An 18613-nucleotide genomic window follows, 5' to 3' on the forward strand; every position below is an offset into this window, starting at 1 on the left:
AATGGGCCATAGAAATTCTGAGCCTCGAAGTTACTTTCGAGCCTAGAAAAGCAGTGAAGGGGCAAGCCTTTGCTAACTTTATTGTTGAGATGACTCGTCCTCCGGACTCTCAAGTTACAGACCAAGTCTGGAAGGTATATGTGGGCGGAAGCTCCACTTCAAATGGTTGTGGAGCAGGCGTCACATGTCAGTCGCCAGAGGGCGACAGGTACGAGTATGCTCTACGCTTCAGTTTTCAGGCCTCAAACAATGAGGCAGAATATGAAGCTTTACTAGCCGGAATCCGCATGTGCAAGGCGGCAGGGGCAAGAAAAATAGACGCCTGTTCTGATTCACAATTGATAGTGAGTCAGTACAATGGCGAATACGAAGCAACCCCCGGCCATAATCAAGTATTTACAGGCGATCCGACAAGCAGTCGGCTCCCTTGAGGATTTCCATCTCACCCAAGTGCCGAGATCAGAAAACAACCAGGCGGATGCACTTTCAAAATTAGCATCATCCGCCTCCTGTGATACTCCTCGAACTATTTTTTGGGAAGTAATGGAGAGGAGGAGCATTGAGGAAGACCCTATTGGAATCCTAGACAGAAGCTCAACCTGGATGGATCCAATCAGGGCATATCTGACAAACGGTACCCTGCCGGATGATCATCAACAAGCGGCAGCACTGAAAAAACGAGCAACCAGTTTTGAAATAATAAGGGGAGAACTTCACAAAAGGGGGTACCTTCAACCCTTCTTAAAGTGTGTTACTCCAGAAAAGGGGCGAGAGATACTGGACGATCTTCACTCTGGTTACTGTGCTTCCCATATAGGCGGTAGGACGCTTGCTCAACGGGCAAGGCGGCAGGGCTACTTTTGGCCTACTTTAGAAGCAGATGCGATGGTGATGGTAAAAAAATGTGACAAGTGCCAAAGGTTTGGCAAACTAATTCACCGTCCGGCTACTGACCTCACTACCATTCATAGCCCACTACCGTTTGCTAAGTGGGGCATGGATATTCTGGGTCCATATACGCCTGCTACAGGCGGAAGGAGGTACATACTTGTTGCCGTCGACTACTTCACTAAATGGGTAGAGGCAGAGGTTGTAAAGGGAATCAAGACGAAGGATGTAATTTCATTCATTTGGAAAAATGTCATCACTCGGTTCGGGGTTCCCATGTCTATGGTTTTTGATAATGGTCCCCAATTTGAGACGCCTGTTCTCAAAAGCTGGTTGGGTGACCAAGGAATTGCACACTACTTTGCATCTGTCGGCCGTCCACAAGCAAACGGCCAGGTAGAAGCCTTTAATAAAATCATCTCAGACGGTCTCAAGAAAAAGATTGAACGAGCAGGCGGCCTATGGGCGGATGAATTACCACATGTTCTCTGGGCCATTAGGACGACTGAAAAAGGGGCGACTGGAGAAACTCCATTCCTCCTAACTTATGGTGCGGAAGGTGTTCTTCCAATAGAACACTACGAGCCGACTCTTCGAGTAATGCTATATGACGAAGAGGCAAACTGGGAAGCCATGCGCCTGGCATTAGACTCACTTCCTGAAAGGAGGGGCATTGTTGTCTTGCGCCATGAAATTTACCGCCTGAGAATGACTAGATCATACAACAAAAAAGTACACAGGCGTCCACTCAAAGTGGGAGACTTTGTACTTAGAAAAATGGAAGCAGTTGGTAGGGCTAATGGGTCTGGAAAACTAACTCCCAATTCGGAAGGACCCTACCGAATCTGTGAAGAGGTCAGGGACGGTACCTACCGTCTGGGAACACCAGACGGACAACCGTTGCCTCGAACTTGGAATGTAGATAATCTTAAGAAATATTTCTTTTGAATGATGTAAATAGTCATGGGCTACTTAATAAAAGTTTGCATACTTAATATTCAATTTTGTACTAAGAGGGGCACGCCTACTAACAAACAGTCGGCTACTCTCCATGTTTACTTTTTATTCTTACTTAAGAGGGGCAGGCCGCCTATACATTTACAGTCGGCTACTCTTCATTGAGTATTTTACTCTATCTTCAGAGGGGCATGTCGTCTGTACCTTTATAGTCGGCTACTCTCCATTGAGTATTTTACTCTATCTTCATAGGGGCATGCCGTCTGTACCTTTACAGTCGGCTACTCTCCATTGAGTATTTTACTCTCTTCAGAGGGGCATGCCGCCTGTACCTTTACAGTCGGCTACTCTCCATTGAATATTTTACTCTATCACCATAAGGGCATGCCGTCTGGACATATAGTCGGCTACTCTCTATAAAAGAGGGCCGACTGGTTCCAAACACACAGCCACCCCCCTTATACTTAACTAAAAATGATCAGGGCCTGGCCGACCCTGTTCCTAACAGGCGGCTACCCTCCTTTTACTTAGCACCTACGTTCACCAAGAACTAACCAAGGCCACAGGTCGAATGATCAGACCAGGCGCCAAGCCCACTAATCAAATCTTCAAAACTAATACGACCTGTCCCAACATCATAGCAGGCGTCCGGATGAAATTCGTCGCAGAGAGAAGCTCCCTTTTGGGTGGAACATTGCTCTATAAACTAATTACACGGCACCTATACGACTGCCCCCAAGGGCAACCACGTAGCCGTTTTTGAGACAAGGATAACTCTATCACTAACCAAACCAGTGGTAGAAGTTGACATCTGAGTCAGATGACCACCTGTATTACTTGGGATAAATGCAATGGGTACCTCTTGAGTTAATAGCCAACAAACATTGGCGAATCAAAAGATTCAGCCGGCCTCCGCCGCCTGGTACCTTTACTACTCAAGCAGGAGTGACGGCGAATGAGTAACTCCAAAGTTAACTCATAGTCACTCTCTCAAACTTAGTATGGAGCCTAAAAGCTATGAGTCGTCCGCCTGTTTTTAGCAAACAGGGGCTCTCAACCACTACTCCTGCTAGGTTAACAACCTATGAGTTAAAAGCCAACAAACATTGGCGAATAAAGAGGAACAACCGGTACCAACCGCTTGATACCTCTACTACTCAGTTACTTGGCGACTAGGTAACAATCATGTTTACTTGGTCAAACCACTTTCCTACTTGGTTAATTTTATATGACGGAACCGCCAGCCTAAAGGGGATCCAGTCTTTAAAATGGTTCGAATACCGATTGGATAAATGGCCGACTGATTGTCTAGCCTTGAAACAGACAACCAGTCGTCCAGGGGCATAGGCGGCGTGACTAACTATCCGTACCTGTCTGAATGTATCAGCCATTTAAAACAGTCGGTATAGTGTACAATTGGATATCAGAATATTCAATACTTAAACAAATTTGAAGCAAAACAAAAAATTCATTAAAAAGAAGCCGGTCATTAAAGACCGGCAAAATATTCAGAGCCTCGGCCCCCTGGCCGGGTAAACACAAACAAACGACACGCAGGCCGTGGAAAAAAGACATAAAGCTTAAGAAGGGGACAGATCTTCAATATCAGCAGCTGCCGCCTGGTCAGCACTCTTCTTGCTGGACTCGGCTTCAGCTGTATCCTTCTTTGATGCATTACCCCCAAGCGCCACAAGCGCCACTACCGGCTGCTCCTCCTCCTCCAACGCCTCTTCCTCAGCAGCCGCCAGGATCTCTTGATTATATCTATCAGAACACTGGCGGTACGTTTTTTCCCATGAGGAAAAGTCGGCATTGGGGAAGAGGCGGCCCCAAGTCATGCGCTGGATTTGAGCAGAGTCTTCCATCATCTCCCGGACCAGCTCTTTCTTTTCTTGCTCGGCCTTTTCCGAGAGCTCCTGAGTAAGACTCTTCTCCTGGGTCACCAGGCGTACCTTTAAGCTCGCCAAGGATTTCTCCAAGGTTTCGTATGAGGACATCTTTTGGCGAAGAGTTCTCAGCTCGGCCTTGAGGTTGTTGATGGTCGCCTCCAGCTCGCTATTCCTCTTCTGGGCCGCCTCTAACTGAGCCCGGATAGCGGCGGTAGCCTGCGCCTAATAATAAAGAATATCAATGGTTAGAACTTCATTTTGGGCATTTTGAAACATTGCCTTATCACAGTCAGAGGCGGCCATAGCTTTTGCAGTCTTTACCTCTTTGTTCTTCCGGTCAAGCGGCTTGCGAAGGCCGTTTACTCGGAGCAGGGCTTAAGTAAAAAGGGGAACAGGCGTCAGTTTCCAAACAAAAAAGAAAACAGGCGTCCTGGAATTCAAATACTAAAAAATATGCTAAGTATACCTCAGCAAGGACCCCTGCAATCCCGTCTAGGTCAAAGGTGCCGACACCCCTGACCGCCTCCCTTTCAGCTAGAGGAACGGCCTTGATCATAGACTTGGCCACCTCGACCAAGTAAGGCTCCTGAGGGCCGGCTGCATCAAGCATAAACAAACGGATTAGACCTAGTAAAGAAGGAAGCAAGTCTAAAATTTACAAGGACAATTTCATACTTCTAGGTGGCCCAGCTGGAGTTTTAGAAGAAGTGGCCGGCTGTTTCTCAGCCGCCGCATGTTTCCTGGCAGAACCAGGAGAGCTCGCAACAGTCGTCCTCCGGGCCTTGGGTTCCGGCTGTTGGGAAGAAGAAGCTCTTGGAGCGCCCGTCTAAAAAAGAAGAAAAGAGTCAGTATATGCATAAACACAACTCCAAAAAGAGGGTGAAAGGTTCGAAGCCCACCAAGGGTGCCCCCTTGTTGGGGGAGTCGGTTGAAGACTGTTGCATGATGGAGGCTCGTAACATGGCCGCCGCAGTCTTGGAGGCGGTAATTTTGCTCATGGCGTCCGCTGCAAAAACAAATAGCAAAGTTAATAAAAGTCATAAAAAGAAATGCACGGGACGCTGAGGCCACAGGCGGCCAAAAAGTACTCGTCGTAGAGCCATTTGAAGCTCGGGACGCAGTGCAGGGGTACTTGCTCTCGTACCCCTGAAGTAGAGTTCACCTTCGACTCTACTTTGAAGAGTCCTTTATCTAGGATCTCTTTCTTAGCCTTGGGGGGAACAGGCGGCATGCTGCGACCGCCTGCAAGAAGGGGCGGATTCCTGTTCCACCTGTTGAAGCGCTTGTTCAGCTCTGTGTCTGAACTCTCAATGATGAGGAAGGTGCTCCGCCAGTCCATCCATTTGTTTGCTTTACCTCTCGTCATGAGGTCGGCCCTGTGGCTCGTCAATTGATACCAGCCGGTACCGCCTGCCTTAGGGGTCCGGCTGAGGTAGTTCATGTGGGCGAAAGCCTCGAAGTTCAGCTCCACCCCGTGCAGTTCGCACCAGGCCACATAGCCGAGTACGTTGACCCAGGAGTTCGGGGCTAACTGCCATAACCCCAACTCATACCCATCCAAGATCCGCTGAACAGCCGGATGTAGTGGGAAGCGCAGCCCAGCCTTGATGGCCGCCGCGTAGCAGCCAAAGCAGGCGCCATCATAACTGGTACCAGCCGGCCAGACGACTGTGTCTTCTGGATCCGGCACGAACACTAAAAAGTCGGGGCCCATTGTGTGGTTTGCAATAAAGCTCTCCACTTTCTCTTGCATGGCCGTGATCCGGCCCCGAGGTACCGTGCAGTAGTAGGGGGTATTTTGCTCTCGGTGAGAGGCGGATGGCTCCGCCCAATCGTCCCCCTTCTCAACTGCGTGAGAAAGCCTCGCCTCTTGTAGGCGACTGTTTTTCTCTTCTGTGTCCAGGGAAGCATGGCCAGAAGAGCTAGACTCGGAATCGTCCTCTGACGAGTCCGAAGAGGACGACTCCTCCCCTCTCCCGGAGGGGCCCGCCTCCTCTCCTTTAAAAGGAGCAGGAGAGAATGTAGAATTGTCAACTGTAAAGTGGGAAGGGGTCACTTTGACTCCTCCCTCAGAACTGCTGGCTTTCAAGCCGCTTTGTTTCACTTCCACATCTGGCGCCTGGTCAGATGTTTCACTAATCGGCACCCTGTGGGAGGAGCCGTATGAGTTTGAGATCCTGGTAGTCTTTTTTGTTCTGGCCATCACGCTCTACATAGACATAGATACAGCCGGACTTTGTATAAAGGGCAAAGGGCAGGCGGCACTCCTAGTCCTAGATTCAGCCGTCCCCGGTGACCGGCTGATCACTAACCTAGGTCGTGTCGTGTGCTTCCGTGGTGCCATTTCAAAAAAGAATAAAGTAAAGAGAAAATTAAGAGTAAGAGAACCGACGGTTACCTGAACGAGTGATGATTGATGAAGTTCTGAAAATCCTTTGCAGTCAGCTTGTCAGAGCAGGCGGTAGGCAGAAAGGGTCCAAAATGTCAGAGCAAGTTCTGGAGTCCGAATGTTCTCTCACAAAGTATTCAAGTGTGAAAATGACCGAAGTCAACACTCCTTTATATAGGCGAAGTGAGAAGGCGAAGGGTCACTTCCAGAATTAAAAATTTTGGCGGGAGAATCTCTCGGCCTCTCGTCGAGTGACACCTGTAGCAGGCCGTCGCCTGTTACAGGGCGATACCTGTCACAAGTAACACGTGACCAGTCACGTGCCACCTGTGAGGGGCAAATGATTAGGGGATTTTTCCCCACCAATCACCATCTGACAAGTGGACCAATCAGGTTCCGCCATGTGTCCGTCACATGGGCCAATAGGAGCCTGCCACGTGTCAAGCAATGATCCGTCCACTATGGACCAATTACGATACGACACGTGTCCTTCGCATGACACCTGGGATAACTGGTCACCTAGGCCCAACTTCCGAGGGAAGCCCAATCAGCCCAAGGTTAACCTAAACCTAGACTGACACGTTTCCCGAGGTTATAAATACCTCCCTTAATCCTCATTAAGGGGGATAACACGCTAAAACGCAGATTACGCACATTAAACACTCTCACCTAGAGAGACCCAATCACTTTAATTTTCGCATTAATTACTCCTTAATCAAGTACTAACTTGACCGTCGGAGGCGGATCTCCAATCATCCGGAGCATCCGTTTGTTTTGCAGGTACAGGCGTCCGGTTCCAGTCTCGGAATTGTAACTCTCCCGCAGGACATCAGAAAACCCCGAAACAACCCTCTTTCCGACGAGGTCGAATTTGAAGTTCGACCCGTCTTTCAGACCTTTGAAAAAGTCTGTATAGGCTACTTCATCAGGTAGTCCTTGTATCTGAATTCTCATCAGATTGAACGTTTTGATGTAAGAGTGCAGTCCCTCCTTCTCTCCCTGCTGTATGGCCCCCATATCAAGGGTGGTCTTCGTAGCAAGAATGTTCATTGCGAAGTTTGATGTGATCAAGTAGGCGAGGGTGACAAAGGGTGTTTTAGGTCGTTACTAAGACACCTCTATCAAATGATATTTGTGGTCCTAAACATGCAACTAAACGAGTATAGAGGCAAGTCAAGGGTCGAACACAGGGAAACGATTAAGCACTGCTATCTATCTCCTAAAGTTAATCTAGTTCGGTCAAGGAAAATAGTGGATGAATTAATGACTAAAGAGTATGTAAAATTAGTTAAAATAAATGCTAGGGGTAGGGGTCAAACATGCTATGAAGTCAAAAGAGCTAGGCTTAGGGAAGTAGGTTTGCATGCAAACCAAGCAACTCATACAAGGAAAAGTCAAGAATACTCTCTAATCACCTATCGGGATTAAGAGCTTTCCTAGTTAACATGCACTTACACTATCGTCATAAGGCATGCAATACTAAGGTTAGACAATAATCAATCACCCAATGTCTATTCCTAAATTACACTATCGTCATGATTTAATTCAAGTCACTCAACCACAACATGCATATGGCCATAAACATGGAGTAGCCAAAAAGTATAGGCGCAAGGAAGATTTAATTGCAAGTATTCCAAACTAGCCTAGCCTATCATACATCAAATTCAAAGCATGTCTCCACCAAACCCCTAGCAATAAGAAAATTACTCACAATCCATAACCCTAACTTCAATTACACTAATCAACAAAGTAATTAAGAAATTAATGAGAGAGATGATAATTTCACCAATTAAACCAACAAAGATGGGAACTTTAAGCATATAACAAAAGAATAAAAAGAAGAATACCAATAGTTTCATTCAATACCAAGTGAGATGAAAAACACCAATAGAGTTCCAAAATGCTTCTTCAAAATACCCAAAGTAGCTAAAATTGATAAATTGAAGATCTACACTAAGATCTATGGAAGAATTTCCAATACAAGAAAGCTAAAATCTATGCTAAGAATGTTCCTCTAAAGAATATGCTGAAAGTTTCAATATGTGAATAATGAATGTTGCCTTCTCTCTCCTCTTCTCTGCTTTTTAAATCTGATTTCAGGTTACGGACCGCAGCAGACAGGCGCGCCCGTGCGCTAGATGGTGACACGGTCGCTCCTCAAGAAGCGCGCCCGCTCAAAAATGGGTGTCACAGGATTGGGCCAGCTCAGCGCGCGCCCACGCTCAAGGTGGCGCGCCCGCGCCTATAGTTGCGCGCCCGCTCCAAATTGCTGGTTCAATGCTTCGATCCTTGCTCTGGCTCCTTGTCAATTCGAACCGCAATCAATCTGCAATTACAAAATAGGAGGGAGAAGCATAATACAACGAAGAGGGAGGGGAGCAAAGGCTACCTAAACCAAATAAAAACACATTACGCAACACATAGGTATACTGCTTAAATTAGGCAAACAATAACAAAAGCACACTAGGATGAACCGAATTATTGCTAAAACTACTAGAAAGAACTACCCTAGGAGGGACATAAATATCACTCATCAAATTCCCCCAAGCTAAACCTTTGCTCGTTCTCGAGCAAAGCTAAAGACAAAGAAGAATAAGACACAATCATTCGAACATGAGAAAGTAGGAAAGAAGGGGAAGGGGAATACACTAACTCACTTTCGTAGGAATCACGGTTGTTTTTAGCATAAAAAACAAGCCATTTAAACCCCAAAGTCGCCGATGAGGACGAGTATGCTCTCGTGAGGGTTTCCAAAGAGTTTAACCCGCAACTCTTGGCAACATGCTCAACACAATTACTAAACAAGGGAGCAAATAAAGAGGAAACTCAACTATAAACACAAAACAAAACATAGAGATCAAGAGCATATTGAAAAGAAAAAAACATAGATGGATGTCAATCTTTCTAAGCAATAAGAGTAAGCACGTTTTTGGATGCCAATGGTTGATTGAAAGATAAGTTATGCTAAGCATAGAGAACTCTAACATGCTCCACTCCACCCGCATTCCATACATTCTTACCGCGTTCCCTCATCTAGGTTCAAATTCACCCTACTAGGTAGCACCTCATGACTCCACGAAGGAGCCGGAGCAAAGATAAGACAATGAAATCAAGGGGAACACGACATCTTACCAAGACATGCTCTCTCCATATGCTTGAAATCTAGCTCCCTCCACCGACTAGTGACTCAACCAATTCTAAGTCAAAAGGACTTCAAAAAGGGTTGTAACGCAGGCTGGGAGGTAAAGGTGAGGGAAAATTTGAAAATTTTGGTAGTTAATCCTAATTGTGAAGAAAAGAATGACGCCAATTCTCAAAACAACGTAGAATATCTTCAAATTTCCAAACAAAATTACATCTCCCCCAAGCTTATTCAATACAAACTCACCATACTATATACATGACGTGTAGAGCCTCTCCCCCAAGCTTGAGTGGAGCATTGTCCTCAATGCTTAGAGGAGTGGGGTAAATGACATCACTTTTTTTTTTTATTTACTATTTTTTTTTTACTATTTACGGTTTTTTTTATTTTTTTTTTCTTGAATACACACGTGCTTTCCATTTTTAACCATTACCTTCCATCTTTTCAAACCAAAAGCACAATAAACTCTCATGGCTCAAACTTCACAAGTCTAAGGTTAAGAAAAGAAATAGATGGACCATGGGGTTTTTAATGTGCTATAAACAAGGAAGATGGGGCTCAACATGGCTAGCAAGGGGCAAATGCAAATAAAATTACAAGAAAGCAACAAAAGAAGAGAGAAGCCTAGAAAAGAAAAATAGTCACCGAAGAAAATGCCTTTGTCCTCCCTAGATTAGTTAGGTCGCGATCTCCGGTAGCTAGAAATCAAGTTCTCGATTTAAGCATGCTTTGGTAGGGATCATATTCCGCTCATACAAGAAGTGTTGCAGGCCTGAATAATAAAACTCACATCGGGTTACAAAAACGACCTTTAGGGCTTCAAATCCCCTAATGAGGGCAACACCTTCTTACCACAAACAAGTGAATTTGGGTTCGATGGGCCTTACGAGTTCTAGCACAACTACCTTAGCATAGAAATATCCTAGAGTCAACCAATGGCAATCCAAGAGCGCGGAAACTCTTAAACCTTAGGAAGAAAGACATTCAAGAATGCAAATCCATCAATTATTGCTCAACAATAGACAAAATATACAACAACCACATGGTTTTTTTTTGAGCAAAAGAAAAATCCTATACAAAACAAAAGAGCATAAAGGTAAAAGGCATGCAAGCAAATAAATCCCAATCGTCAAACAAAGATCGTTCGGCATCAATACCAACGATCACCAGATTCCGAAGAATCAAGAGCATACATCCTCGAACCATTCAACTCCAATCTAAACTAAAGCTATCCTAAAGCACACCAAAGAAAAATAAAATGAAAGAAAAGAAAGAAAAGTTAGAAAGATCTCACCAAAATAACGCCCAAGTGAGCATATCCAAAGGGAAAGCGTGCGCCCTAAAAGTGGTGAGAATCCAAATAGAAGGAAAACAAACTATATACACGAAAGGGTTAGTCCGGATGGACGAGAAAGAAATAAAATGCAAATCTCATTCGACTTTTTTTTTATTATTTTTTTTTTTGGGTAGAATATAGTTTTATTTTTGCTTCACTACTCCCAATTCAACATTACCTTATCAATCATCGAACCATATATACACACACCGGTGAATCGCCATGTCGGCGAATATCAGTAATCATCGTCATCATCATAGACACATCAAAAAATCAACAACCATAGAAATGAACGGGGGCAAAAACAACCAAACAAACAGTTATGCAATCTAGCAGAATCAGCAGCATCAAGGTACGAGTAAAACAATGAAAGACCGACAGGCACGCAGGTAAGAATCTCAGCCAAGTCACTCCCTACCAAGAGTATATCTCCTTCTCATCAAAATAAACATGCAAAACAGGGGAGAGATATACTCTAGGGACGTAGCCTACTGGCCACTAGAGCTAGGCTCACTAGGTGAGTCATGCTGAGGTGGCGGCTCGTCATAGCTGAAGCCACTAGGTGGGCCGAAAAGGCCCCAACCACCGTCAAAGCCCAGTGGCCAACCGTAGTGACCCCTGAAAAGATCCTCTTGTCAGTTGGGCAAAGGATCGGAGAGAGTGTCCTCAGACTAGGAATACAGATGGGCGGGGTGATCAGGATGCACATAGGGGTAAGAAGGGTCCCCTCTAAAGTCACACCCGCCGGGCACACGATAATCGTACTGCCTGTCCTCTGGGAAGCTGCGGAGCTCCCTACTAGGCTCGGAAGGACCTTGCCAGTAGGGGTAAGTAGGGAGATTGTTCCCCCCTAAGAAGGAACAGGGCCGTGCTGAGGCGGCCAATTAGGGTAGTTCACGGGGGGAGCAATCTCTCCTCTATCCACAACTGAGTCATAGAGGGCCTACTGCTGCAGATGGTGGCCCTGTTGTGACTCATAGATTGCCTGCAATTGCCTAGCTATGTCAGATAGCTGGAATGTACCTGTGGGCTGCTGTGCGCCCGCTTGCTGCTGCTGAACCTCCTCCTTATCACCTACCCCTCCCTCATCATCCTCATCAAGCTCGGGCACTTGCCCGTTATCTCTCAAAACTCTCCATACATAATCGGTGGCACGGGTGATGGAGGTAAGGTGGGGTTTGGGAAGAAAGCAATGGTGTCTCCCTCTCACAAGCCAGCTGTAGTAGGCAGGGTTAGCGGTCGACAAGGTAAAGTCAGACCTACGAAGCTGTTCTGGGTCAAGGTAAATGTCACCTTTACTCCCCACGGGTGTGCAGAGAGGTAACATATTAGTGTGCCCCAACTTAATGGCCAACCTAGTGACCATTGCTCTGCAGTGTATGTCTCCAGACCTCTTACCCTTTGCGATAGCTACACAAGTGGTCATGAAGAGAAAACCTAAGTTAAGCTTACGAGGCTGCTCTCTCCTAGAAGCGATCCACAGAATACACACTTCCTCTTTAGCCAACTTCCCTAGGTCTTGCTTGCTAATAACAGAATATCCTAACAAACGGTGCAGGACCCTAAGGGCTGGGTGGAACATCTCACTAGCTATAGATTTCCTCGTGGTGAATTCATCTCTGCCAGAAATGTGACGCCATCAACTAGTCTCGTTGTATTCTCTAAAGTTTTCGTAAAGAGGGCGGTAGATATCTGCTTCTGGGAGGAAGTCTAAGGCTTGGTTGAATTGCCCTAAGGTTAGCTCATGCTGGGTGTTAAAGAGTTGGAATTTGATCTTATATACATCATTATCAAGATCCAAGGTGTCAACAGAGAAGGAGGAGAAGAATTCCAAGCAGGGTTCTAGGTAAGTCATGAATGAGGAGTTAACAAAAGATCCCATCCTCAAATTCTCAAACAGAAACCATAAGTCGTCATTTATTCCCAATTTCTCCATGTCCTCTCTATGGTAATGCCTTGAGGGTCTGAATTTTCTTTTTTTCATATCATTATAGACGGAGGCATGGTTTTTGTTAATGAATTTCAAAGTAGGAAGAGTGTTTGTTGTATTGGGGTTAGGGTTTTGGGACGATTGTCTCGAGTTAGCAGTTTTCCTCTTTTTCCCAATCCTTAACGAACTCATGACTACTCTTTTTTTTTTTTTTCAAACACAAGCCAACTCCGGCTAATTCCAACCACACCCCCACAAACTACAATGTACCTGTTCTATAACAATAGTAATTCAACAACAACCAAGTATGTTCACAATTTTGACACCAATTTTCACTGAATCAACAAGAATATCCAGCAATAATTTCAACAATAATCAATTGAATCTCAAAATTAATCTAAGATAATCAAATTCCTTGCTTAAAAATCAATCAAAGGAGAATAATTAACAAAGGAAATTGAATACCTTTACCCTTATGCGAGTGAATTGTTGTTTGGTGTCGAATTGTTGAAGGGAAGAAGATGAACTTGAGTGTGATGGTGAGAAGCGCCGCAGTGGTGATGATGGAGGAATATTACCTTGAAGCTTGCGTGAAGATAGAGTAAGTGGATTTGAAGGATGGGAAAGTTAGGGTTTGTGAGTTTTAGAGAGAGAGAGTGAGTGAGAAGAGTGTTTTCTTTTTTTGAGAGTGAATGGAGAAGTAAGGGGTTTTGGTGTTGAGGAGTCCTTCACTCGTTTTTTTTTCTGAAGTCGCAACAGGCGCGCCCGCTCCTTAACGACACGCGCCCGCGCCTAAGCTGAGGGATTTTTGAATAACTTTTTCAGATCAGACGGCGCGCCCGCTCCTCTTCCGCGCTCAAATCGTGCCCCTTACTGGCTTTTCTATAGATTTGGGCATCAGATATGGCGCGCCCGCAACGTAATCCGCGCGCCCGCGCCACCTTCAGATGCGCGATCTCTCCTCATTCGCACACAAACCGCGCACCTTACTGACTTTTTCCTCCAATTTCAGCCCCTAGATGATGCGCGCCCGCTCTTGATTTGGCGCGCCCGCTCCGAAACTGAGGCGCGGCCTTTCCTCTTTCGCGCTTAAACCGCGGACCCTTCTGTTTTTTCTCATTCAATTTGAGCCCCTAGATGAGGCGCGCCCGCTCCAGGTTAGGCGCGCCCGCGCCACCTTGCAGCGCGACCTCTCCTCTCAATATATCGCTTTTGCTTCAAATCTTCTCTTTTCTCTAAAACACTTCCCATAACACCTACATCACATTATACAAGAAAAGAGTTAGAGAGATTATACTAAGCGGTTTAAAAGAAAATAAAATCAAAAAGGTTAGAATATGGGTTGCCTCCCGTAAACGCTTCTTTAACGTCACTAGCTTGACGTACTTCACACCAAATCACGGCAACTTCAAAACATCAATGAGAGATAAATGCTCTGGCTTCTCAATTAGTTAACCCTCATAGTATGGCTTGAGACGGTGCCCATTCACTTTGAACGGAGGGTACTTGTCATTGAATATCTCAACCGAGCCATAAGGAAAGGCTTTGGAAACTTGAAATGGCCCACTCCATCTAGACCTCAATTTCTCGGGTAAGAGCTTGAGTCTTGAATTGTAGAGTAGGACCTTTTGTCCTTCCACAAATTCCTTCTTGGAAATTTGAGCGTCGTGCCACGCCTTGGTTCTTGCTTTATAGAGGCTTGCACTATCATATACGTTCATTCTCAACTCTTCCAACTCATGAAGCTCTAGAAGCCTTTGTTCACCCGCACTATGGAGATCAAAGTTAATTCACTTGATTGCCCAATGCGTTTGGTGTTCCATTTCTACGGGTAAATGGCAATTCTTCCCATAAACAAGTTTATAGGGAGTGGTCCCTATAGGAGTCTTGAAGGCGGTCCTATAAGCCCACAAAGTGTAAATGAGTTTGGAGGACCAATCCTTTCTCGTTCTTGCCACCGTCTTTTCCAAAATGATCTTAAGCTCCCTATTAGTTACCTCCGCTTGACCACTCGTTTGAGGGTGGTAGGAGAGCCCTCGCTTATGGGATACACCATACTTATCAAGAAGTCTAGCAAAAGTGTGATGCTTGAAATGTGACCCTCCATCACTAATGATAGCCCTAGGGACACCAAACCTCGGAAAGATCACCCTTTTGAATAAGTTCACAATCACCTTGGAATCATTTGTAGGAGAAGCCACGACTTCTGCCCATTTGGAGACGTAATCTACGGCTACCAAGATGTATTTGTTCCCATTAGAAGAAATGAAGGGCCTCATGAAGTCTACTGCCCATACATCAAAAACTTCAAGCTCAAGGATGGGGTTTTGAGGCATTTCATCCCTCCTAGAGATGTTCCCCACTCTTTGACACCTATCACAAGTTTTAACAAATTGCCAAGCATCTTTGAATAGAGAGGGCCAAAAGAGCATACATTGCAAGACCTTGGAGGCGGTCTTTTGAGCACTCATGTGACCACCACAAGGGGATGAGTGGCACAATGAGAGCACATCTTGGAACTCTTCATTAGGAACACATCTTCTCAAAAGTCCATCTACCCCTCTCTTCAACAACATAGGGTCATCCCATATATACTTCTTTGCTTCATGCTTGAGCCTTTGATGTTGTTGAGGAGTGAAATCCATGGGTACGGCACTACAAGCCAAGTAGTTCACAATATCCGCATACCAAGGCTCCGATTTTGCCTCAAGAGCATATAAGACATCATCCATTAGGGCATCTGACAGGCGGTATTTTAGGTCGTCACTAAGACACCTCTATCAAATGATATTTGTAGTCCTAAACATGCAACTAAAAGAGTATAGAGGCAAGTTAAGGGTCGAACACAGGGAAACGATTAAGCACCGCTATTTATCTCCTAATGTTAATCTAATTCGATCAAGAAGTGTGGTGGGTAAAGTAATGACTAAAGGGGATAGAACAACAATTAAAATAGGTACTAGGGGGAAGGATCAAACATGCTTTGATTTCAACGAAGTTAGGCATCGGAAAATAGGTTTACATGTAACCCAAGCGACTCATACAAGGCAATATCAAGAATACTCTCCAATCACCTATCGGGATTAAGAGCCTTCCTAGTTAACATACGCTCACACTATCGTCGTAAGGCATACAAGCTAAGGTCATGCAATAATCAATCACCTAATGACTATTCCTAAATCGCACTATCGTCACGATTTAGTTCACGTCATTCAACCACAACATGCATATGGCCATAAACATGGAGTGACTAATAAGTATAAGCACAAGGAAGATTTAATCACAAATATTCCAAATTAACCTAGCCTAACATACATCAAACTCAAAGTATATCTTCACCAAACCCCTAGCAACAAGAAACTACTCACTAGTCATAACTACAACTACAATCATGCTAAGCAACATTATAACCAATGAAATGGTAAGAAGACAAAGTTTTTATCAACTAAATTAACAAGAGTAGAAGCTTTAATCATAAAAGCAAGAGACAATAGAGAAATATACCAAAACCTTCATTGAAATCCAAATAAAGAGCCACACATCATTCAATCTTCAATCTCCAAGCTTGACCATACATCAATGTTGCAAAATTACTTCTTCAAAAACTAAAAGTAAAACTAATGTTGATAGACAATGAGAATTACACTAAAAGCTATATGATTGTTCAATACAAAATTTTTCTAAAACAAAGACCTAGGAATTGATATTTTTGAGCTCTCTCCTTGGGTTTCTATGCTATTTTTTTATCTTTTCCCCCCCCCTTTTAACTTGGGCTGAAATCGGGATTTGAATCAGCAGCAGAGAGGCGCGTCCGCGCCCAACAGTGGCGCGCCCGCGCGTTAAATGATGGCGCGGCCGCTCCTAGAAATGCGCGCCCGCTCCAAAGAGGGTATTTAATGGTTGATCCCGCTCATCAGCGCGCCCGCGCTCTATAGATGCGCGCCCGCTCCTTTGGTTGCGCGCCCGCGCCATTCGTCTGGTTTGGACTTCTTCCTGTTTTGCCCTTATCCCTTCCATCTCTGAATCAACAGCATACGCCTGCAATCATGGAACATGAAGGCAAGGCGTGATACAACGAAAGGGGAGGGGAGTATAGACTACCTAAACCACATGAATACACATTACGCGCCACAAAGGTAGAATACTCGAAATAGGAGGATCATAGCAAAAACATACTAAAATGAACTGAATTATTACTAAAACTACTAGAAAAGACTATCCTAAGAGCGACATAAATGTCACTCATCAAATTCCCCCAAGCTAGACCTTTGCTCGTCCTCGAGCAAAGCTAAAGGCAAAGAAGATTGAGAAACGATTATCCAAACACAAGCAATATAAATAAAAATAAAATAAAATAAAATAAAATAGAATAAAATAAAAAGAGGGGGGGAAGGAATTTACACTAACTCACTTTCGTAGGAATCACGGTTGTTTTTAACATAAACAACAAGCCATTTAAACCTCAAAGTCGCCAATGAGGACGAGTATGCTCTCGTGGGGGTTTCCAAAGAGTTTAACCCACAACTCTTGGCGACATGCTCAAGACAAACCAAAACAAAGGAGCAAATAAAGAAGAAAATCAACTACAAACAAGCATAGATGGATGACAATCTTTCTAGGTACTAAGAGTAAACACATTTTTGGATGCCAATGGTTGATTGAAAGATAAGTTATTCTAAGCATAGAGAACTCTAATATGCTCCACTCCACCCGCATTCCATACATTCTTACCGCGTTCCCTCATCTGGATTCAAATCCACCCTTCAAGGTAGTATCTCATGACTCCACGAAGGAGCCGGAACAAATGAAACAAGGGTGACCCGACATCTTACCAAGTCATGCTCTCTCCATATGCTTGAAATCTAGCTCCCTCCACCGACTAGTGACTCAACCAATCCAAGTTAAAAGGACTTAGGGTTGTAATGCGGGCTAGGAGGTAAGGGTGAGGAAAGAAATAAATAAATAAATAAATAAAATAAAATAAGTATAAATGAAAATTTGGTGGTAAATCCTAATTGTGAAGCAGAAGATGTCGCCAATTCTCATAACAAAGTAGAATATCACCAATTTCCAAACAAAATACATCTTCCCCCAAGCTTATTCAGCACAAACTCACAAAAGTATATACAAAATGCGTAGAACCTCTCCCCCAAGCTTGAAATGAGCAGTGCCCTCAATGCTCAAACTATATACCTTTTTTTTTTTTTTTTTTTTTTTTTTTTAGAGGAACTTCCATTGTCCTTGCTTGTTATTTCAAATTCCACACCATCACCTTGCAACTTTCCGATTTTAAATCATTACAAACTATCATGTCTCAAACTTCACAAGTCATTGGGCGAAAAGTGAAACAAAAGGTCATGGGGTTTGAATGTGTTTATGAACAAAGAGGTGCAGGCTCAATCATGGCTAGCAAGGGGCAAACGCAAAAAGAAAAAAAAAAATATAATTTATCAAGAAGCAACAAAAGGAAAGATAAACCTAGAAAAGCAAAATAGTCACCGAAGAAAATGCTTTTATCGTCCTTAGATATAGTTCGGTCGCGATCTCGGGTAGCTAGACAACAAGTTCTCGATCGAAGCATGCCTTGGTAAGGATCCTAAGCCGCTCATACAATAAGTGGTGGAGGCTTGAACAATAAATCTGACATGGGTTACAAAAACTACCTTTAGGGCTTCAAATCCCCCAAAGAGGGCAACGCCATCTTACCACAAACAAGTGAATTTGGGTTCGGTGGGCCTTACGAGTTCTAGCAACTACCTTAGCATAGACATATCTTAGAGTCAACCAATGGCAATCCAAGAACGCGGAAACTCTTAATCCTTAGGAATAAAGACATTCAAGAACGCAAGTCAAATAAATTTTTTATTTTTTTATTTTTTTTTTTTTTTTTTGGTTTTTTTTTTTTTTTTTTTTTTCGCTATAAACTAATCTACCCTTGACAAAATTTCTAGATCTTCACCAAAATCAACATTACCTCAAAAATCATCAAGCCGTAAATACATACCTGCACTGGTGAATCGCCATGTTGGCGAATACCAGTAATCATCATTATCGACAGGGAAAACGGGGGGCGGACTCAGCG

The sequence above is a fragment of the Chenopodium quinoa genome, unplaced genomic scaffold, assembly GCF_001683475.1.
Source record: "Chenopodium quinoa cultivar QQ74 unplaced genomic scaffold, ASM168347v1, whole genome shotgun sequence".
Classification (NCBI taxonomy): Eukaryota; Viridiplantae; Streptophyta; class Magnoliopsida; order Caryophyllales; family Amaranthaceae; genus Chenopodium; species Chenopodium quinoa.